This window comes from Pipistrellus hanaki, assembly GCF_964339955.1.
Source record: "Pipistrellus hanaki genome assembly, chromosome: 4".
Taxonomy (NCBI): Eukaryota; Metazoa; Chordata; class Mammalia; order Chiroptera; family Vespertilionidae; genus Pipistrellus; species Pipistrellus hanaki.
Window position 1 is genome coordinate 33,641,528 of NC_140506.1, and position 23,177 is coordinate 33,664,704.

The 23,177-nt window shown below is 40.7% G+C and overlaps 1 protein-coding gene across 3 annotated transcripts in view; it reads right to left on the reverse strand.

Moving 5' to 3' along the window:
* ZNF366 (zinc finger protein 366) overlaps positions 1-23,177 on the reverse strand; it is a 60,618-nt gene that overhangs the window by 32,099 nt on the left and 5,342 nt on the right. The window contains exon 2 of one of the 3 annotated variants that reach the window (XM_084880896.1): positions 12,934-13,030. The exons of 1 other annotated variant lie outside the window; for it this stretch is intronic. The gene's annotated coding sequence lies outside the window, so the exon portion shown is untranslated. Of the gene's footprint in view, positions 1-8,758; positions 8,970-12,933; positions 13,031-23,177 lie in introns of those variants that run through there. One more of the 3 variants, XM_084880898.1, reaches the window with a different exon arrangement.

The window sequence follows — 23,177 nt, forward strand, 5'->3', positions numbered from 1 at the left end:
ATTATCATTATGACAAGTCAGCAAATTCTGTTCAATAAATGATGCTGACAATAGGATATCACTTTAGAATGAGGTGGTCAATGAGGTCAAAGGGAAAGAGGATGGTGGCATTCTCAAATTAGAGCACTGAGGATAAGGCACACCATGTCAGGTGGCTTCTGGTTACAGTGGTTATCTGGGCTATCCAATCAGGGAGGGTCTCCCATGTTTCACCAGCCTATAGACACTTGGTTTTAGGGAACAGTGATCAAAGAGCAGGCATCTGATCACAGCTGTTGCTAGAGCTGAGTGCTAACAGAGTTCATGAGCAAAGAAGGCAAGTATGACTCTACAGAGAGAGATGGCCTGGCCACTCTATCTGAAGTTATGCAATCTAAAGTTACAAATCTCCCCATCTTCTAGCCCTTTCTTTTACAGCCCCACCTTTTATTTTCCTGGTAGCACCGTCATAACATATCTTGGCCATTCGCTTATTTATTCTCTGTCTTGCCCTGCTAGACCATGAACTCTATGTGATCAGACAAGTACCTTGCCTGTGCTATTCCCTGTTGTACCCTCCTAGAAGAATGACCGGAATATAGTAGGTCAGTGCGTTAGAATCACTTGAGAAGTTTTAAACATATCACACTGCTCTGCTTTGACACACACACACACACACACACACACACACACACACACGTGATAAATTACATTAGGATCTCTGGGGGTGGAGGCTTAGGAGTTGGGGTATTTTAAAAGCTCTGTAGGTGATTATCATGGCCACGCAAGGTTAAGAACTACTTTAGAAAGGTGCTCAGTAAAGCTCTGTTGAATGTAAATGACAGGATCTATGCACTAAAGGGGGCATGAGTGGGCACGAGATGGGATAGAAGGGATTCTGATGAAAAAAGCCCTGTAACTTGCACTCACCCCTGCCTTACCCATCGGGCTACTAGTGATGAGTGTGGAGGTGAGAAGGTTCTCCTCTATGCCAAGGCTGAGTTGATGAGGCACAGCCCACAGAAATGGCTATTTTGGAGGCCAGCTAATCCGCAAAGGGAAGGTTCCTGAACACGTCCTGCTGTACTCCGGTAGTGGTGAGGGTACCACTAGCATCATGTGCATGCATATGAGTCTTAGACAGGAGACCCTTCCCCACCCCTTTCCCTCCTCCCAAGCCTTCACCCCACCCCGAGGCCTGGACTACAATGCTTAATAATGAGGAAGAGGATCAAGACGGTTTTCTTCCTGCATGACTATGATACTTCTGAAAGGTTGAGCTGTGGGATTTTTTTTTTCTTTTCACTTCTCTCTTGGAAATCACCTCCATGTGCTGATTGCACTGCTGTACAAGACTTCTTCTTTACATTGAGAAAGCATTCCCCACTATATTTAGGAGGCAAAGTGGGGCTGCTGTTATTTCAGCTTTCTTAATAGCTTCCAATGCCATCTATCAAGGTTGGTTTTCTTTAAAAAGTTTTTCCCCCAAGTAAACAACTAAATGTAAAATCTTCCCTTATACTTTGATTGAAGGTACACATCTTTTGGAATATCTAGCTCATATTTTTAGAAAGAAGCAGCTGGTTCTTTTCACATTTAATTCCAATACAACACCTCATTCAATTTTCCACTCTCCTAGATAGGGTACACAAACTATTGGAAAATATTCGATAACACAAATCCAATTGTCTACATTAAGTGTGGGAGAAAGGTAGAGTATACTTATAATATCCTGGACTCTGAGCCAATGACATTGAAGTGGCTGACCTTAAGAAAATATGATTGTGACAGAAAAGGATCTAGCTACTATTGCTATCCACAGGGAGGAACCTTGAAACTGGGGTTGAACAATCAGGTTTTTGTTCCTGGTTCAGGGTGAGTGTTTCACCCAAAGGGCTTTGCTAAAAATCAATGGTATTAGTAGTAATTGTGACAGCTATCATTAACTGAGGATTCACCATATGCATGCAAGGCTTTTACATGGATTCTCTCTGTCCACTGCTATCATCTCTATTTTATAGATAGGGAATTTGAGGAACAATGAGTATAAATGATTTGTCTAAAGTCACATAGTCTGGAAGTACCAGCTCTTAGCCAGGGTTTGGCAATCTTTTACTGTAAAGGGTCAGAGAGTACATATTTTTGGCTTTCTGAGGCATACAGTCCCTGCTGCAACTACTCTACCTTGCTGTTGAAATGAAAGCAGTTGTAGTGGCCATGTAAACAATGGAAAGTGTCTGTGTTTCAATAAAACTTTATTTACAAAAACAGGCTATGGACTGGATTTGGCCTTGTGCCTGTAGTTTGCTAACTCTTAGCCATGACACTAAGCACTCTTTTGAGGCCTATTGCTGGACTCTTTTATTTCGATAACCTTTTTTCAAGATCTTTTACATTTACATACGAGTTATTGCAAACACTCATTGAGCCTATGAATACAATATCCTACTGAGTAAATAACTGAGATTTTAAATTAACCATATCCCTCAATGCTAGCAACATTCTGAGTGTTGTGATGGTAAAGGGCTTTGAAAGAGTGGATTATAAACCATCTAAGGATCCTTTGGAGGAAAGCGTACAGGTGCATCTCAGCCCTCAGGAGTCTGTAGGTTGGCAGGGTGGAGGAGGAGTTACATTTTTTGCAGTATCTGCTCTGTGCCAGGTCCTGTGAAGGATTCGTCATGCTCTCCTATTTCTTCTTTGCCACTCCTTCCATGCAAGTTTCAAGGAGGCACTCAAAAACCCACCAACAAAATCAAAGAAGTTAAGAAAATGGAGCATTATCTTTAATCCTTACATCAATCTTGCAAGAAAGGTGCCATTATTCCCTTTACAGATGAGAAAGAGAAGCTCAGAAGGGAAGTTACTTGCCTGAGGTCAAAGAGCACATGAGTGGCTGAGCTGGCATTTCACCCCAGATCTGCCCAACTTCTCAGCCTGTACACCTTCCATTAAGCCACTGCCCCCTTTCTAGTGGACTGCACACCTCACCTTGTTTCATAACTCAATACTAAGTAAGCTTGGAAAGTCAGTTAAATTTGAAATTCTACTTAATTCTACCCTATAAAAAGGAGAATAAGAAATATTAGCGTATCCTATTTGCTTCACATAATTGCTGTAAAAATCAAGGAAGTATGTGAAGGATCCTTGCACTTCTCGGCATGTATGGTGGTGGCATCTATCAGGGAACTGGTCATAGCTGTGGGCATCTCCTTGCCACACTGCTGGCAACTAAAAGGGTTCCCCTGCACCCAGGGGACCCCAGTCACTGAATCATTCAGACTGACCAAGTCTGGGAAGGAATTGACCCCCAGAAATCCCCTGAAATCAGCCCAAAGCTTGGAAACTTGGAAAAGGTTACAAAATAGTCATCCAACTTCTAGTCACATAAGTGACTCTTATAAACACACACATAAGTGTCATCGCTATCCCTCCGCACACCACCTTCCTCCCAAGAGACTCTCTTCCTACTTCTATTCTTCTAGTTTCAAATGGGCTTTTTCTTGCTGGGATGAGTATATGTCCTTTCTCCCTGACCCAAACCCAGCCCAGTGGTTTCAACATTGTGGTCGGGGAATATGGTATCAGCTTCATTCAAAGCCCACAGCTCCAGCTCACTGGCTATGAGGGCTTTCATGTGTCTTTGCCTTAAATATGTGACCTTTCAAAAACGCTTGGCTAAAAAATGAGAAAGTATAAAAGTTGGATAGCTTGATTATATAAGGGGGGAAAATTCCTGTGTATAAAAAAATTAAAAAGGAAATGGCAAACTGCAGAAATGTTTGCAACATGCAGCAAAGAGATAGTATTATTTGATATCTAAGAGCTTCTACAAATCAATCACAAAAGTAACTACTAAAAGTGGAAAATAGACCAAAAGCCATCAGAAAGCAATGCACAAGAACAATTCTAAAGAAAAAAAAAATTAAAAATCCTTTTGGATAGTTTCAAGTAACACCCGACACCCAATTCTCATGTCACTACCAGTAATGGAAATGTTTTGACAAAACATGTAGAAGTATATCTGGCATATTGAAGATGTGCATATGTGTGTGGGTGTGTGCAATCTCTCTCTATAAATCTGCACCTGTCTGAGCCATTTCAAATGACTGGAGAGAATGATAATGGAGGAAAGGATTGGACTGGATTTCATATTTAAAGTGTATGAAAACAGCATATACAAATAGAACCAAGATTTCAAAACTCTGAGAATTTGGACAAAGGGAGAAAGAAATATTTTCAGTTAACCCTCTAACAGCACAGGCTTGAACTACAGTGGTCCACTTAGAGGTGGACTTTTTTCAACAAATATAGTAAATGTATTTTTTTTTCTTAAGATTTTCTCCATAACATTTTCTCTCTTTTAATTTCCTTTTATTGTAAGAATACAGTATATAATACATATAACATACAAAATATGTATTGATTGTTTATGTCATCAATAAAGCATTCAGTCAATAGTAGGTTCTTAGTAGTCAAGTTTTTGAGGGAGTCAAAGGTTATATGAGGGTTTCAACTGAACAGAGCCAGGGTGCTGGCACCCTTAACCCCAACATCGTTCAAAAGTCAGCTGTGTATATATTTAGGAGAAAATATGGAAGCAGCCTCACAAACTCTTCTTTTGCAACAATGTCCGGAGTGAAGTACACAAGATCTGAGGCTCATCTAAGGCAAATCACGCTGGGGAAAATCCATTCGTGAAACTAAATCATCCTAAGCAAATGACATTTCAAGAATAGAGACCAAAACCAAAGTGGGAGGGACATTTTCCAAATCAATGTAAAAGTGTGCAGAATAGCAGGATCTAAATTGAATTAGTGTTGTGTGACAAATTGATGAGGTGATAAGGAAAAGCCAATTAAGATATCCATGAGCCTGTTCTGAGAGTCTGAATGCTATGATACTATATCTAGAAGATTCTGAGTAAAGAATATTTCCTTGGAAGGGTTAGCAAAAGTGTTTTTCAATAGCCTATTTTCTATTCCTTCCTCCTCCTCCTCCTCTTCCTCCTCCTCTTCCTTCTCCTTTCTCTCTCTCACTCTCTCCCCACTTCTCTCTTTCACCCACCCTCCCATGTTACCAGCAATAGGCTGATTGTGTTATATTATTAACCTTCTCTGAGTTTCTTATAAAAGGATGCATTTAATAATATTATTTAATGGGATATTTGGGAAATGGCCTCTTCAAGTTTTCATGTTAATTTGTGCTGAGTGAAGAAGTAGTGAGGCTAATTTAAGAAGGCACTCATCCATATGAGTGAAAAATGGAATGAATAAATAACAAAACCCCTTTCTACTAAGGGTATCACCTAGTAAGAGGTAACTCAGATCCATTTGGTAGTAACAACTATAGACAATTCAATCTAAAGTTTAGGGAATTGCTTATAATTCCTAAAAGTTTTAGGTTTTCAGAATGAAAAGTTATTATCTATGGTCTAATGGGAAATTCAATGTGAGTGGAGAATGTTCCTGCCCAAGAACTTCTTAGGGAGAATCAAGCAAGTCACACTTTAAGAATGTTGCTTGATATATCTTGTTCTAGAAGGATCAATTCCTGGACCAATTCAAGTGAACTTCATGTGAAGAAAGACTGTGTGGGATAACTAAGGAAGGTATGAACACTGTATGTAGACACCCTTAAACTGACAGGTAACTCAGCTCTTTGGGTGCTATCTAGGCTGCTGGCAAATGACAGATGCAATATAAAGCCTACATGGTGTCATGGTGAGTGGAAGAACAAGAAGAAAATCATGAAAGCAGTTGAGAAAAGCTGACTGTTATTGATCAAGAAGTAATTAAAAAGACAAATTTAGTAGGCACCAGGATTAGATTAAGGGGACCTACTCTACACAATTTATCTTTAATGACCTTTAGATTATAGAAACACATTACCCTTGAAAAAATTAATACTAAAATGTTTTAAAAAGAAAATAAAAATAATTAATAAAACACCCAAGAGCAACTGTTAATATTTTGGTTTGTTTCTTTCAAGTCTTTTACATTCATGAATATGTTTTCTTTCATAATATTACTAGAGGCCCATTGCAGAAAGATTCCTGCAAGAATAGGGCTTCCTTGGGCCTGAGCGAAGCAGAGAAGGAAGTGAAGCCCACCTCACTCCCTTCTCCACTGCTTCACCCTCTCCTGTCTCCACTGCCTTGCTCCCTCCCTTCTCCGCTGCCTCACTCTCTTCTGCAGCTCTTGGTTTCCTTCTATGCCCTCTTTAGTCTTTGCTCCATGTCTGGGTATGCAAACTAACCACCATCTTTGTTGGGTTAATTTGCATACTTGCTCCTGATTGGCTGGTGGGCGTAGCAGAGGGATGGTCAATTTGTATGTTTCTCTTCTATTAGTGTAGAATTACTATACATCTCTATGCAATATACAAATAATACTACAGTAAACAACTTTACACATAAAACTTGGTTGAGTATTTCCTTAGGTTAGATTCTCTAGAAATAGAATTACTAAATCAAAGGATATAAAATTTCAGGTCTTAATACATATGGCTAAATTTATTTCCAGAAAGGTCACCTTTACTTAGACATAAACTACTCATTTCTTTAAGTGTATTTAGACTGACTTTTTCCACCTGAAATTAAATAAGCTCCTAGAATTGAGCCAACATTTTTGTAATAGGGATAAAAAACAATCCCAGATTTATTAAAAGGATTGTTTTATGATATTTGTGGTAACTTATACTGAGATAATTTTCAACGTTTTCAAAAATTTTCATACAATTATTACATTTAGTCCCCACATAAACTTCATGAGATGAAGAGAATTAATTGTAGAATGTTTGGAACATGGGAGAGGATTTCAGACATCACCTTGTTCAGATTTTATTAATGTTTCAATCACAGGATATGAGAGTTTTAAAAGTTCTAGAGCCTAAGTGTCTGGAATCTTACTGCATATATTATCTTCCCACTAAGGACTTTGACTCTATACTGGCCCCAGTATGTGTCATTCCCTATTTCCTCCTCCCCTTGCACTGTTTTATTATCTTATTGGAAAGTACACCATTCAATCTTTCCCTTTCATCAGGATTTGCAATAACTAGAAATCTGAACCCAGACTCATAAGCAGAGACAGAGCAATCTTGAAACAAGCACTTTATCTGTGATATGTATGATGACTCAGAAAGGAAACCCAAGAGCATGTGGACAACAATGAGCCAATGAAGTTGAGAGTCAAGCTCAAACTTGGAGTGAACTTGATAAACTGAAGTGGTCAAAGGAAACTTAGTAAGAACAAGTCTAGAGCTCCAAGCTCACCATGTTTTACTACCAGACCATTTTGATCATGAGAATGGTGGAAGGCTGTAGCATGCTGAGACACAGGGGAGATTGTTTTTGCTAGATAATTCTTGCCTGTTCATGTGACTTAGGTAGCATAGGTGAGTTCTATCAACAGACAGAAAGAGTCCTCAAGGAAAATTGTCAAGGCTTTTGAATATTCTTTGCAGATAATCTGGTTAATGCACTATGGAATTACAATATGTTGACTAGAAACTAATATAGCATTCTGTTGATTTTTTAACCTCAACCAACAATCTATGATATTGCCTCATTATCCCCCTCCCAGGGGTCAAATTTATTTTATTTAGAAACATCTTAGCATTTCCATTTATTTTTTGTGTGTATAATTTTAAATTCAGAGAAACCATTTCTTAAAATGCCTGACATTAAAGAAAACCTGGCACTGTATTGCCACTACTGAAGCCAAGTAACATGTATCGAAAGAAGAAGGGTTTAACATGCTGAGTGCACCAAATTTTCCTTCAAATTAACATTTGTGCCATATGTTGGTACCCTAAACCCAGTACTCCTTAGGCTGATGAAAATGCAAAAGGAAGGATTCTCAGACTGAGTCCTGTTCTCTCTCTTTGTAGACACTATTTTATCTGGATATTAACAATTATCTTCCTTTGGGAGTGAGAATGAATACCTACTCTCTAATTCTTGGTGAGAGGTCAAACATTCTGATTTAAGAGGTTCTATTTAAAGTATACTTATCTTTTAATATAAAAAGTATACTTATCTTTCAATATAAAAAAGGGCCTATATTTCCAGTGCTTTGTACATGGCTGCTTTGATGGTTTAGAGGTGTGCTGTCCAATTTAGTACTCACTAGCTACATGTAGCTTTGAGCACATCAGATATGGCTGATCTGAATTGAGACATGCTGTGCATGTAAAAGGCACACTGGGTTTTAAAAAGTTACTTAAAAAGTAAAATACCTCATTAACAATTATTGTATTAAATTACATGTTTAAACAATCTTTTTATTTATTGGGTTAAATAAAATGGATTATTCAAATTAAGCTCACCAGTTTCTTTTTACTTTTTTACTTTTGTAATATAACTAGTGGAAAACATAAAATTACACTTAAGGCTTGCACGATATTATGTATCTATTGAACAACCCTGGTGTAAAGATTGTTTTTTATGAAGGATTCCATCAATTTATTATACAACCAGGCCATGGAGCTGGAGAGGACTTGGGGTGGTCATCTATCCCACCTCCTGTTTTCAGTAAGGCTGGACTCCAACTAAATAATCCTACAGTAAATCTTATTTTAAAGATTTGTCAAAAAATAAATTGTCAAACTTCTGTGGCTTGATTGAATATAAGCAATATAAACAAAACACAAGCAATTATTTTTGAACTCATCAACACTCATGACCAATCCCAAACCAACTTATACTTGCTAAGTACATCTTAGATCTCTACGTTCATCCTCACCAACTCTACGCTCCATGCAACCGTGATCTCACCTGAGCTGCTGCATTTGTCTCATCAGCGGTCTTCCACATCGCACTCTTACTGCACTGCTGCGATCTTTTCTCTTCAAAGCAGCGTAGTGAGCTTCTCAACCAGCACGTGTGACCATGTCATCCCCCTGCCTGGAGGCCTCCAATATTTTCTCAGGGATGTCAGGGTGAAGTTCAAAATCTAAACATGGCCCACAAGCCCGACACGGTCTGACTGTCCATCCATTTCTCCAGCTGCATCTTGCCCATGTCCTCCAAGCTTTCTGCATTTTACTCATATGGCCTTCTTTCAGTTCCTCATCCATACTATGCTCCCCCTCCCTCAGAACCTCCAGACATGCCATTCCCATTGCCTAAAACACTACTCCTCTCTCTCCGCCTTCTTTCCCTGGTTGACACCTATTTATTCAGATCCCTGAACTCAAGTGTCCCTTCCTCAGCACCTCCTGACCAGGGCAGATATACCAATTTTGACACTCAGTGTGTACCAGAGTGCTCATTTTACATTTACTTGTGTGGTTAATTACTTAATGTCTGGCTCCCTTTGTAGACTGTTTGCTCCATGAGGGCAGCAAGCCTGTTAGTTCACATCCACTATTGTCTCCCAGCACAGTGCCTGGCACATAATAGGCCCTCAATTAACAGAAGGGGCAAGGGAAAAAGAACCAACAAGAATCCTGGCTCTTCTTCCTTTACTACTCTTGAATGGAGAGGGAACACCCCTCATCATCATTCCTTCACAGCTCACTTACATACTTAATGGGGCACCTGAGTGACTGCACCAGTATATCCATTAGCAATGGGTTCTGTTTCCATTGTCTATCTAGAATCCAACCATTTTTTACCACCTCATTGCCCCTACCTTGGTCCAAGCTACAACAACCTTCTTCCAGGAATTTTGGCTTTTCTCTGAAATAGGAAGAAAATCACTTCCTAATAGCCTCCTACTTCTTTTCCTTACTTCCACCCTTGGCTTCTCTTAGCCTACTCAACAGAATAGTCAAACTGACTTCATTAAAATGTAAGTTGTATCTTGTCACTCCCCTGCCTAAAACCCTCAAACAATTTTCTATTTTAGAGTAAAACCAATGTCCACCCACTCACTAGCCTACAGGCTTTCCGTGAGATAGTTACCTCTCTAACCTCAAACCCGACCACAAGCTCCCTTGCTTACTCTACTCCAATCCCTCTGGCCTTTCGTGGTTTCATACACACACCAGGCATTGGGCTCCTCAGGTCCTTTACACCCACTGTTCTTTCTGTTTGCATAGCTCTTCCCCAAGATACTTACATGGCTCTCTTCTTTGCTTCCTTCAAGTTTTTGCTCAATATCACCTTTTCAGTGGGGCCACCCTAACCCTGCTTCCTCCCACCCAGCACTCCCTAATCTCTCTCCTTCCTACATTGCCTTTTGTTCCCTCATATATTCCCAGTGCCTAACACAGCATCTCCCAGGAAGTGATTGCTTGATAAATGTAGAAATATTGAGGCTCAGCTAATGCACCTGAAAAATAGGTGTGTTTGAACCCAGCATCAAGGTGAACATGCAGAGTTGGCCTGTGTCCAGAGGGGTCAGACGTGGCTCTACTTTGGAGAAGTTCAGGAAACTTGGAGGCTCCTTACGCCCTGACCAACTGCCTAACCTCTCAGTTCATTTCTGCAACTGTCTGTGAGGCCCCAGGAAGCACTTTGGATCCAAGGAGTATCTAAATGCTCCTTCCAACATCCTCTCTCTTCCATCCCCACCACACACAATATTCTACCCAACCTTCTCCCTTTCCAAGGACACAACCAGGCTATTTCAAAAACCGATATTCGGATCCAAAACATTAGCCAACACACTGTGCTTCTGAATGGGCACAGGAAAAGACAGAAGACCTCTGAGCAATTTCCTGGCCCTATATTTTTCCATTCCAGTAAAAGAGGTCTTCTTTAGCTCAGGAATCTCTCTCGGAACCAAGCCAGTGCCTTAATGGTGCATGCCTTTTTTTTTTTTTTTTTTTTTTCTGCCTAGGCTTGTTTCTTTGTTCTTTTATTTTCTATTTTAAGTGATCAACACCTGGGTCTCTTCTGTCAAAAACAGTTTGACAGCCAGCTCTACCAGGTGTTGACTGCTAGTTCAGGTGCATATAAGGCTAATGGAGAGTTCCCAACCTAAACAGGCATTTTATTTAATGATACATAATGCTTAAATTGCACTCTCTACCTTCAAAGAGTTTTGCAGATTTTACACTCCATTAGGCAGAGCAGGACTTGAGCTCATGTCTGATGGCTAGGAAACAAGCAAGGCTAAACAATTTGCCTAAGGCTATAGCTAGCTGTGCTTCGGACAAAGTACTTTGTGTATTTTAATGGATAGAAAAATAAAACTGATTTTTTTTTAAAGTACTTCTTTAACAACTGTTTTCATCAGCAAATTAGTTCTGAGTTCTTCCTTCAAGCATCTTTAAGCCATATTGTGATTTACACCCTTGGCTGTACTGGCTCCCGGCTCTCTCCGGATACCGTTTCCCATTCCTCTTCGCCCTCTTCCCTTCCCCCTTCTTCTCTCCCTCTTCCTTGCCTTTATCCTCTCCAAGTTTTGGGATACTCCACCTGCTGAGGAGAACCCGCTATACCCCCAACTTGACAGGAACCTTTATTCCTGTCCCTCTAGGACCTACTTTCAGGTGCTAAGCATATTATTAATGGATGGGATCAAGTTGCTAAGGATGGTGAAAACCAGAGAATAAGTTGGTGTATCTTCCTGGCCTATCAATTTTTCATGGTGGTGAGTAACAGAAAACATTTCAAATGAAAGCAAATATAGATATGTTCTGAAGCAGAATGCAAGAAATCAGGACAGGTTAAAGTCTGAAATTGCACCTGCAGCAGACCACTCAGGATTCCCTCCCCCCCCCCATATTTTTCTCTCCCATTAGGGGAACTTACTAGTAGATTTTAAAAGTCTAAGAAGAACTGACATAACAGTCTTTCCTCTGGGCTCCAGGGAGATGAGATATTGGGACTGATTTTTCTAGGGCTTATGGAATCAGTCTCATTTTTTATTGTTCCTGTGAGCAAGAATTTTTTTTTCCTGGAGACTCTTAGCAACGGGGGGAATCTGGGCCACCCCTTCCCCTGGTCCTTGAACATCCACCAATGAGCAATCTGACCAAACTGAGAGCACAGTGGTCTTTATCTCATTACTCAGCAAATAAAAACAATAAGCAAGGAAACCTATTGCACTTGAGACTATGATTAAAAAGAAAAATCTGGCATCTGTTCAAAGATAAAACTTCTATTGCATAATGATTTCACACTGAATGTGTTGATCTTTAAAGAAAATGGAATGGGTAAAATAAAACAAAGGCTGAGCCACAATAAGTCTGATTTGGCTTTACCTGTCCACACCCAGGTACACATGCACATGTATCTCCTTAAGCCCCCAAGGACACTTTAGCCTAGCATCGCATTTGGAGAGAAGGTACAGCATCATGTGTGTAATATGCACGTAGGAAAGCAGAGAACTAAGGAGACAAAGTCAGAAAACCTGACTTTGAATCCCAGCTCCACCACCGACTAACTTTCTTAAGCATCCATTTTCTCAGCCATAATAACACCTTTTTCATTAAATGCTTCTAGCTGTTGTGGGCACATGGTTGGGTTGCATTTTTCTATTCCCTTTATATGTAGACATGGTCATGAGACTTTTGTTGGCCAATAAAATGTGAGCACAAGTGACATGTATCATTTCATTGTGGAATCTTTGAAAAGCAATCCATGATTCCACATAATTTTCTTTCCCTCTGCCATGGCAGCATTTCCCTCAAGCATTTTCAACAATAGCTGTTCTATCAGCCAGGAGCCAAAAGTTAAGATGACTCAAGTCAAAGCTACCGCTGAGCCGTGTAATGGACATGTGATGAAATGGGAAATATATCCTTGATTTCTTTCTTCTTTTTTTGGAGGCTGTTTGTTATTAAAGCATAACACAGTCTATCCTGATAAATATGCTATTTCATGGATCTGGAGAAATCTTAAAATGGGATACCTAATGGGTGATATGCATAGCACACAGCAAGTGCTACCCGTATTTTCCGGCGTATAAGACGACCCCCTAATTTTACAGTTAAAACATAGGTTTAGGCCTATATTCACTGTATAAGACTACTCCCCACTTCAAAGAAAAGACTTACTTTGCCGTCAAGATCTGCAGGTAATTTTTGTGCAATTTTGGTCTTTTGCCCCCGATTTTCGGTTGACTTTTTTTCGTTTCAAAAGTCGTCTTATACGCTGGAAAATACGGCGTAAATAAATGTTAGTTCTTTCCTCTCTCACCAACGTCTCTGCGTTGTAATCCTTCCCATCACTTTCTTATCAGCTTTGAGCTGTGCTGCTCTTCAGAGAGTTTTTTCAATGAAAATAAACTTTAATTCAAGAGTTCTTAAAGTAGTTCCTAATACCCCGGTGAAAAGCTGAGAGAGCCCCTGCGTGGAGCTGAGTTGGAAATTCCCAGGATGGGAAGAGAATCTGGTTCTCTAGAATTTACAGAAAAGAAAGGAGCTAACGGCCTTATGAAAGAAATCAGCCAGAAAGTAAAACCAATGGACTCTGAAAATTTCCAACCACAGAGAACACTCCACCCCCAGCACCGTGCTGCTATTGTGGAGCTGGGATCAGGGCTGGGGAACTCTGGAGGACCCAGTTCTAACTCTCCTTTAGCGGGTTATCTGTCCTGGAGGGAGGTGGAGTCTTTGTCCTACTTAGTACCAGCCTTCGTTTCAGTGAGAATGATGAAGATGGTCAAACCTCAAGCTTTTAGCTGTTTCCTCACTGGCTCCTTAAGAGGCCTGTCCCTTCCTCCACCTAATCCAGGCTGTGGCTTTATGAAAGGAGAAGCCAACTGGGCCACTGCTGCTGCTTTGAGTAAATGCTTAGAGTTAATCACTTAGCAACTTACTCAATTAGGCCACCAGCCTAATACCTTTTTCGGGTGTTTTAGTTTACTCAGGAGGGGAAAAGTTCCTGCCTAAAATTACTCTGAAAAGCCATATCTTTGAGCTTTACTCAAAGGGTAAATCCCAATTAAGCCATTCAGAAGGCATTCATTACAGCTGTGGGTCTCCAAATGTTGAAAATGTTGAGAAGAGGGGAAGGAAAGAGGAATGGAATACAGATGAGACAGAACTGTACAACCTTTGAAGTTGCTTCAACTGTGACAAGTTGCTTTAATCTCTAAGCACCAATTTCCTCACATGAAAAATAGTGATAAAAAATAATAACCCATCTCACAGGGTTATTATAAGATTTCATAAAATAAAAATTAGAAGCCTCTGGTATAAAAAAAAGGCACTTAATAAATAGTAAGAATACTAATATTGGGCTTCCTAACAACCCTGGTAAGAAAATATTTTCATGGTTGTAAAAAAGAAGGAGGAAGACCTAAGACAAGGGATGGGCAGATAGGAAAATAAGAAGGCAAATCAATAATTCTCAGACCAAAGTCCTTACTTTTTACTCCAGGCCTCTTCATCTGGATCTTTTGAGGGAGAACCCCAGCAGCTCTGTAACCCTGCAAATGAGCCTTGGAGAGCCTGGCTCTACTGTGCACTGGCCGAACCATTGGGATAGGAGAGAGGCCATTCTGGGTCAAACATTTGGAGAGGGCCAAACTAGAGAGTTTATAGAGGTGAGGAGACATGAACCCATATCTTACTGAGATGCTGATGGAACCTGGCATGTCATGAAGGAGGTGTGTTGGAGGCCTGGGGGCTTGATAGCGTATTCTTAAATACTTCAAAGAGCTGAGGCTTAAATGGACTGGGTTTGTTTCCTGTGATCCCAGTAGGCAGAAACAGGGCCTATGGGTGGAGGTGACAAGGGAAGCATTCATCCCACTCGCCATAACCGTTAATTTACTGGAAACTTCTGGAAGGCTTACACTGGATCTTATTCCCCTTCATGTCTATAGCATCAGCATAGAGCCTCATCACATGGGACAGCTGAGGAGCAGTAGCTGCCAGGGGTTCTACTGGCTGGTCTTTGTGGGGGAAAAAGCCAATTCTGAGAAGCTGATATCTCTTTATTGACCCACCTGTCTGAGACCTTATTAAAATAACCATGTCAGCCAGCAGTGACACTCAGGGCAGCCTGTCTTTTAAAATCTAGCAACATGCCCTTATCTTCTACCTTCAATACCACATTTTGCAAACACTGAAGAAAAAAAAAAGTTTCTTTCCGGCTCAAATGTTATGTAATAAAGCTCAAGAACTATCAGTGGGATGATCTGGAAGTGAAATTTTAAGCTACATGAACATTGAGCCTGCTATGAAAGGTCATCCTAACTTCCTTTGACCTTCTTATAACTGTGGTCCTCAGCATTTTGATTTGTGGCAAGAAAGCATTGCTTCTCTGCACCTATCGAATGGTCTAATGGCCTTGTTTCCTCTTGAGGAATAAAGCCTGTACTTGACACCAGTGCCAAGCCCAGACACTTCCTGCTTGATCCCTTAAGTACATGTCTTGATGAACCTAACACATAAAGTTGATAGACTTGGAAAGTTTGCTGGACCAGAAGAACATTTCACCTCTCTAGCTTCACTCACTGAAGCCAATATTCCCAAGTGTAGCATTTGCCTAAATGCAGATGCCCCAATTGCCTGTGACTAAGGGAATGTAGATGAGGAATTACATATCTAGAATTTCCCTTTATTCCAAGTTTACATTTATTCACTAATCGACTCCAAGAATGTCTAGCAAGTTCCAAATATGGGTCAAAAACAGTGGTAAATGTTGCCTAACACAACAACAACACCAGCAACATTTGCTACGTGTTTCCACTGCAACAAGAATGTGTCAAAAATGTCAACTCATGTGACTGTCAAAGCATCCTATTCTTTTTCCTCATTTTGATATTGAGGAAACTTGGACACATGTAGATTAAGAAAGTTGCTCAATAAAGGAACGAATCAGTGTTGTTGTTTTTTTTAAATAGATAGTTGTTAGAGGGAAGAAATTAAATAATAGTGATGTATACTTCCAGAAGCTTTCTAGACTTTTATCAAATATACAAACTTACTCTAGGGAGCAGCTTAAGAACGGGAAAGCTCATTGCCACCAGAAGACCAAGGTTATTCAAAGTACCTCCCGACAATGCATTAATGAACCCCAGCTTTGGCCTACTGCAGTGGTTCCCAGGCCTCTCAGTGTGAGGACTCCTTTTGTAAAATTTAAAAATAAACTCATTTTGCAAATCCCCAGTAAGTTAGAAAAAGTTCAAAATAACCAAAAGCTATCTTGAATTCAGTATCATCTTTATAAATGGTTAATAACCCAGCCCCTGACAAATATTGCTCCAATGTAGTTAGGGAGAACAGACACACGTGAAAGAATTATGTGTGCAGGGCAACCCACTAAACGAAACCATGCCTTTGGGATCTAGTTCTAGAAGGTGATCTGATAATCTGTAAGGCAGGGAGTGCATGCAAAAGGGTACCTTGCATACGGGGAATTCAATTCACTTAAGAGCTGTCACTAAGAGCAAATATATACACACTTTAACAGCTGATAGCTCAATTTTGAAAATGAAATGTATTTTAATAAATACTGCCTTTATAATTATTCAAAGTGTGTGCATACATTTTTTGGGGGGTACACTATATATATAAACACTATAAATAATACTATATATATATATATATATAACACTATATGTAGAGAGATGATATAGATATAGATATACATATACATATAGATATAGATATAGGTGTAGGTATAGGTATAGGTATAGGTATAGGTATAGATGATATAGATATAGATATAGATGATATAGATATAGATTCTGGGGAGAGGGGAGTTACTGTCTATGGCTGAGAAGCTTGAAGTGACAGGAACCACACGTTGCTGGTGTAGACAGTCCCTTGCTTCGCTGCACGGAGGCTGGAATTGAGAAAACAGGCATGTGCACCTCATGGCGATAGAAGATTTCTGGTTCAGTTTGAAGCTGCAACTCATATTTATTAAATGACTACCATGGAGAGGGAGTGATACAATGGCCCTAATATTAATATTTAATGCTGTTTTGGTTCAAGTGTAATTTAAGGCACATTTATTATGCAAATAAAAACTTGCTGCTTAACTGGTTCAACCCCTTACATAATGTCACAAGCTTGAAATTTTATAACCTGCATTCGTCACATTTTCAGGATATAATTGCCTCCAAGGGATGAAATCTTGAAAGAAGTTTCCCTCAATGACACTGGCTTGGGGGCAGCAGAAATTACTCCAGTCTGTCCTTTTGGTTGTGGATTGAAAAGAAAAAAAAAATTCATTTCATCTCTCCCAGTTCATGATGTTAATGAGTACACAGCTTGATAACTTCAATGCCTTCAGGAAACCTCCAGGGTCCATAAGCAGAGGAGTTCAGATTAATAATTAAAAGGGGTAACATTTATTGAATATTACCAGGCACTGTGCTGAGCAATGACATGAATTATCTTTCTTAATCCTTACAACAAACCCTAAGAGAGTGGTGCAATTCTATACCTGCCATGCAGATGGAGAAATTACAACTACCCATGGTCACACCATGGCAAACTAAGGTTTTGGGATTTGATGTCAGGCACTTGCCCCTAAGATGTGGGTTGTAACCTCTCCTCTACGGTGTTTTACTACTACCTCATACCTGGCTTTCTGGGATGCCTTCTCACTCTGGTTGACAGCCATATTTTACATGTTGTTAAGAGGATGGGGACCCAATAAAGTGAGAGGAATCTGAGTGAGAAAAGACAAAGCCTTTGGTTGTGGCTTTATACTAGTACTACAGGCCCGGGGCATGAAATTTGTGCATGGGAGGAGGGATTCCCTCAGCCCAGACTGCACTCTCTCCAATCCAGGACCCCTTAGGGATGTCGACTGCCTGGCATGTATGGAACTGGCAGTCGGACATCTCTCACAATCTGGGATGACTGGCTCCTAGCTGCTTACCTGCCTGCCTGCTGGATTGCCCCTAACTGCCCCCCTAACCCTCGCCAGCCTAATCACCCCTAGCCGCCTCTGCCTGCCAGCCTGATTGCCCCTAATTGCCCCCTCTGCCAGCCTAGTCATCCCCAACTGCCCCCCTGCTGGCCAGATTGCCCTCAACTGCCCCCCCCTGTCAGCCTAGTCACCTCATGCAGCCTGCTGTTCAGTCGTTACTGTGATAGAGTCCTGGACAATTTGCACATTTCTCTATTATTAGTATAGATGTGGCAGTGCTGGCATGCTAGCAGGGAAAGGATCAGAGGAATGCGATGATCGCCTTTAACTAAACTCTCAGAGAACTTAAAATCAGAAGTTTTCTTAGGGACCAACTGTCTAACCCCTTCATTTTATGGAGAGGAAATAGAGTCCTAGGCAGTTGCCCATGATCACAGAGCTGGTGTGGGACTCAAAACTAACTCTCTAACTCTCCCCCCCCCCCCCCCCCCGTCTCTCTCATTATTTTTGATCAAGCACAAGAGGATATACAGTGAAAAATTTCCCCTTAGACACCCTTTCCCCATCCCAGCCATCTGATGCCCTGCACAAATACAATTATTTGTAGAAAGAAGCAATCTATTGCATCTTTCTAGAGATATTCTATGCATGTCAAAAATGGGCTTCATTTTTACACAAAAGTTACAGTGTTCTACATACTGGCAGAATCTTACTTTTTTTAACTTAACTATCCAGGTTAGAGATTGTGTCATTATCAGAACATACAGAGTTGCCTCATTCTTTTTATTTTCAACTTTTTTAACAGCTCTATTGAGGTCAATTTATATAATATAAAATTCACACATTTTTAAGCATCAGTGTTTTTGAAAATTTATACAGTTGTGACTTCATTAACAAAATACAATTTTGAAATAATTTTAACACCTCCAAAAAGTTCCCTTTTGCTCATTTTCAGCCAATCCCAATTCCACTTGAGCCCCAGGCAACCACTAATCTTTCTCCATAATTTTGTGCTTTTCATAATTACATATAGATGAAATCATCCAATATTTATTGTATATCTGGCTCCTTAAATAACATTGTGTCTGCTTAGCATGATGTTTTTAAGATTTATCCACAACTTGCATATAACAGAAGTTTCTATTTATTGCTGAGTAGTAGTCTGTTGTGTATGTGTGAATATATATATATATATATATATATATATATATATATATATCACCCTTTGTTTACCCACTCACCAATTGTATGCTAACAAATGTTTCATCAAGTAGGTAAAAAATGGCATCTCATCATTTTAATTTGCATTTTCTTATGAAGTAGGATGAGTGTCTTTATTGTTTACACATCTAAAAGTTAACTATATTTAATTTTATGTGAAATGTGTGCTTCATGTCATGCTCCTATATTCTGTTCATAGTAATTTCTTAGTGATACATATTACAAATGCTTCCCCTAGTTTTTTGTTTGTCTTTTGACCTTGTTTATTGAGTTTAGGCCCCATAGGAGAGTTTATTTTAATGTAACAAAATATACAATAATTGCTAAGCCTGGCTAAAACTAGAAAGAATTCCCCCTACCCAGAGATTTAAAAAAATACATCTTCCTTTTTTTCTAGTATTTTTGTTTTTAACATTTGAAATCTTTCATCTGGAATTTATTTTAATTTAAGAAATAGGGATATAAGTTTATTTCTAAAAAAAAAAATAGCTACATAGGGGTCCTAACATCAATAATTATATAATAACTTTCCTCCTTGAAGTGCAATAATATTTTTATCATATATTACATTTTTATATACATTCAGGTTTATTGGTTTGCCATATTTTTATGTGTCAACAAGCACATTCAAACCTCTATTCTCTGGATCAAAGTTTAGTCTTCTTTTTTTTGCAACATTCTCCAAACAACACACAGTAAGTGAGTGAAACATCTATGAATTGCTTGCAATAACACTTGAATTTTCCCTCACTTTCTACCCCACTGCCATTAGCTAACAAAATGCAAGTTCTTTTTAACATTGCTAAGAAATATATAATTACGACAGTAAATCTGTTTAGAAATAGAGGGGACTGAGAATTGGATACTACATTCTTCAGTCAAATAACAATTTGGTGCTAGTTCATGGTTTTCTTCCAATAATTTTGGATAGGCTGAGCACGCGAGTGCATGTGTGTGTGTGTGTGTGTGTGTGTGTACACACATGTATAAGGCAGATATGCCACATACAGAAGAGATACTACTTTACTCAACCAAATCCATATTTGTCCAAGAAAAATAAATTTGGTGCTTTATGTCCTGATCCTGATAGGATCTGCTTATGGTTCAATGTCCTTCCCAACTGCAGGTATTAAATATGTGATGCCAACCGCGCCCACCCCCCCCGCCCCCATCCAGGAGGCTTAGAAGACGCAAACAGGAGCCAAGGTAAGCCATGGCAAAGAGTGAAAGATAGGAGCACTTAGAGGCTGTAAAGACACACCAAATGGAATTGCCTTCTTCAAAATGATATCGTTTGGGGCTGCACCTTCATTTCTAAAAAAGGGCTCTCCACTCTTTCTCTAACATTGCCTTTCAAGCCCTCGCTGTAGCCAGGAGATAAGAACTCTCCATCCCTGGGGACCGTCATAGAGCCAGAGGTGGGTGGTTGTGCCAGGATCTGACTCGGGTTCAGGAGGGCTGTGGGTAATGTTGGAGCAGACGCCAACTTACTGGCTGCAATCTTTGATGTCCCCTGATGGCCAAAACGATGCTCAGAATAGTCCCTCCTTGCCCATCTCTCTTAAAATATGTGGTAGGAGGCAGGATTCTCGATACACCTAGGAATTACTATGTAGAATTTTTGAGTGTCCCTTACTCTGAGAGCCCAAGTGCTGGTAGCTCAGAAACCCTGTCTTTACGGATTAAGTATAGTGCTCTTTAGCATCTTAAAAGTGTGCGGTATACACAGATTTTAGGGTAATGCTGGAAGACCTCTCTATGTACATTCTTTTTTTTAACTGAAAAAGTCTGTAGGGGCGTGGTGAGGGGAACAAGTTCCACTAGACTGTGGGAAAGAAAACTGCGTGAACTAGAGAAACAGCAAGAAACGAAGTGGCCTTGTGTTGTGGCCGGTGTTCCACCAGACAGCGCTGGAGACCCGAAGCTTTTCCTCTCCCTTTACTTCCCGGGGACAAAGACCAGAGGGGCTCCACGAAGGGGGAGATGCCGCCATCTGCATCCAGGCAGAGGCCCCGTGGTGTCCAGGCTGAAGTAAACCAGAGGCGGTTCCGGTCCTCTCCCTCACTGTCTTCCGGCCCTGCTTCCTCTCCCCACCCCTCCAACAATAGCCCCCTCTTGATTTCTGTTCCAAGAGAGAACGGTGAGTCCCCAGCACAGAGGAAACTGGAAGGATTCTTCCCGCAGGCCTTTCTAACTGGGGAGAGTGAGGTGTGTGCTCTGGCATCTGCCCGCTGGCGTTGATGCTGGAGACCCAGCCCCGCTTCTGCCCCAGGACGCGAGGCAGTAGCAGGGCTTCTTGTCCTCTTTCTCCAGCAGACAAGGGAGAACGCTGGCCGAGTCTCTCTCTTTCCTGGAAGAACTCTGAGCTACTCTCTCTTGCACTGCTGCTTCTAAATGGTTTTTTTTCAAACTGCTGAGAAAGCTGGACATCTTTTTGGGGTGAGGTCCCTAAAATACCTGCCACTGCCCCTGCTGAGACTTTCTTACGCTGGGCCAGTATTTTTGTGGACCAGAGACTTGGGCTTCTCCCCAGATTTATTATTGTAGATCTGGGGAAAGGCCTAGGAACCCGCCCCAGGTGATTCTGAAGTTTGGTGCTCAGAACACACTTGAAAAAACAATATCCCAGACCTTTCCTCTCTGAGATTATCGGGATCCCTCGGGATGGAGTTCACCTGCGGAGTGAGATCACAGAAATCATGCCTAATGCTGCTCAGGGCTGAAGAGACCCAACACTTGTCCAGTAACACCACTATCCGGGAGGGAGTTACGTTGTCTCAGACAAGGTCAAAGTTAACCTTGTCACTCTTTGGAACAGGGTCCTACACTCCGAAATCAATCTGTGTACACATCAGGGCAAAACCCTAAGGTAGTGCTGCTCAGATCTGAATCACATGGAGACCAACTTAAAATGCTGATTCTGATGAGGGAGGTCTGGGACGGAACCTGAGAGTCTAACAAACCCCCAGGTGATGCTATGCTGTTGGTCCTTGGACTACTTTTGAGGAGCACTGCCTTAAGGGATACTTAATTTAAAAAAAAAAAAAAAATATATATATATATATATATATATATATATACACACACACACACACACATATATATATATATGTGTGTGTGTGTGTGTGTGTGTGTGTGTGTGTGTATTAGTTACAGATGATACTTTCTTCTTAACGAGAAACTGGTAAGCAAGCAAATCAATCTGGTGACCTCAAACACATCACTCACTTGTAGTTTCTCTGTTAAACAAGGTGGCTGCCTTTCTTCATCTCTACAATGGGGGTAAGAAAGCACCTACTTCTTAGAATGGGAGGATTAAGTGAAATGATGCCTGCAGAGTTCTCGGCAGGCCCCAAACTTGACAGTGACTCCTCCATAAATGCTGTCATTGAAGGTGGTGGTGCTCTTCTGGTTATCTCATTCTCCCACTTACCATCAGCTGCCATCAGAGAATGAGGTTTAAGTGAGGCCTTCACATAGCAAAGGGAAATAGGAGAATGGGTCAGAATTGCCTGTGTGAGCTCTGGTACTTGGCACTGAAGAGACAGGCTTTATCGATGTGAACAGAGAGAGCTTCTTTTGTTTCTACCAAAAATAACAGAAACCTTAGACCCCCCAAAGTTATTATTGTTTTTATATTTATCACTTTAAATTTGCCAAATAAGTGCAGAACTGCCTCCGCCCAGGACTTGGTGGTTTGGCCGTCTCCGTGGCCTAATTGCATAAAGGAAAGGGCATTGTGCTACACAAGGATGTCACACTTCCCTCCCTGCATCCACCCCCTCGTGTTTGTATAAACTCAGCCCAAGTGGCATCCCTTTAACTTGGATTTACAGCCCTGCTGAGAAAAAAAACACACACACAAAAAAAAACAGAGAGCGCTGAGCATTTCCTACAAGGCTGGATCCTGGCTCACGGCTCTTTTAGCCACGGAAAAACAAATGACCATTCTGTCCCCCGAGCCAAAAATAATCTGCTCACCCATCATCTGCCCAGAAAACATGTGAAAAATAAAATGCAACCAACAGTGTCTTCTGTGTATCTGATAAGTGTTTATCTCCATGAGCAAGTGGGCAGCACCCTTCCCACGCTGACACGGGACCTACATGGAGCAGCCCATGCACAGGATGGTGGAACGAGCCACAGTTCCAGTCAGTGTAGTGGAGGGATCCATATGGCAGGCTGGCATGGCATGGTCCAGACCCCCCAAAACGTTTGACTAACGTTTTCACTTATTAACTGC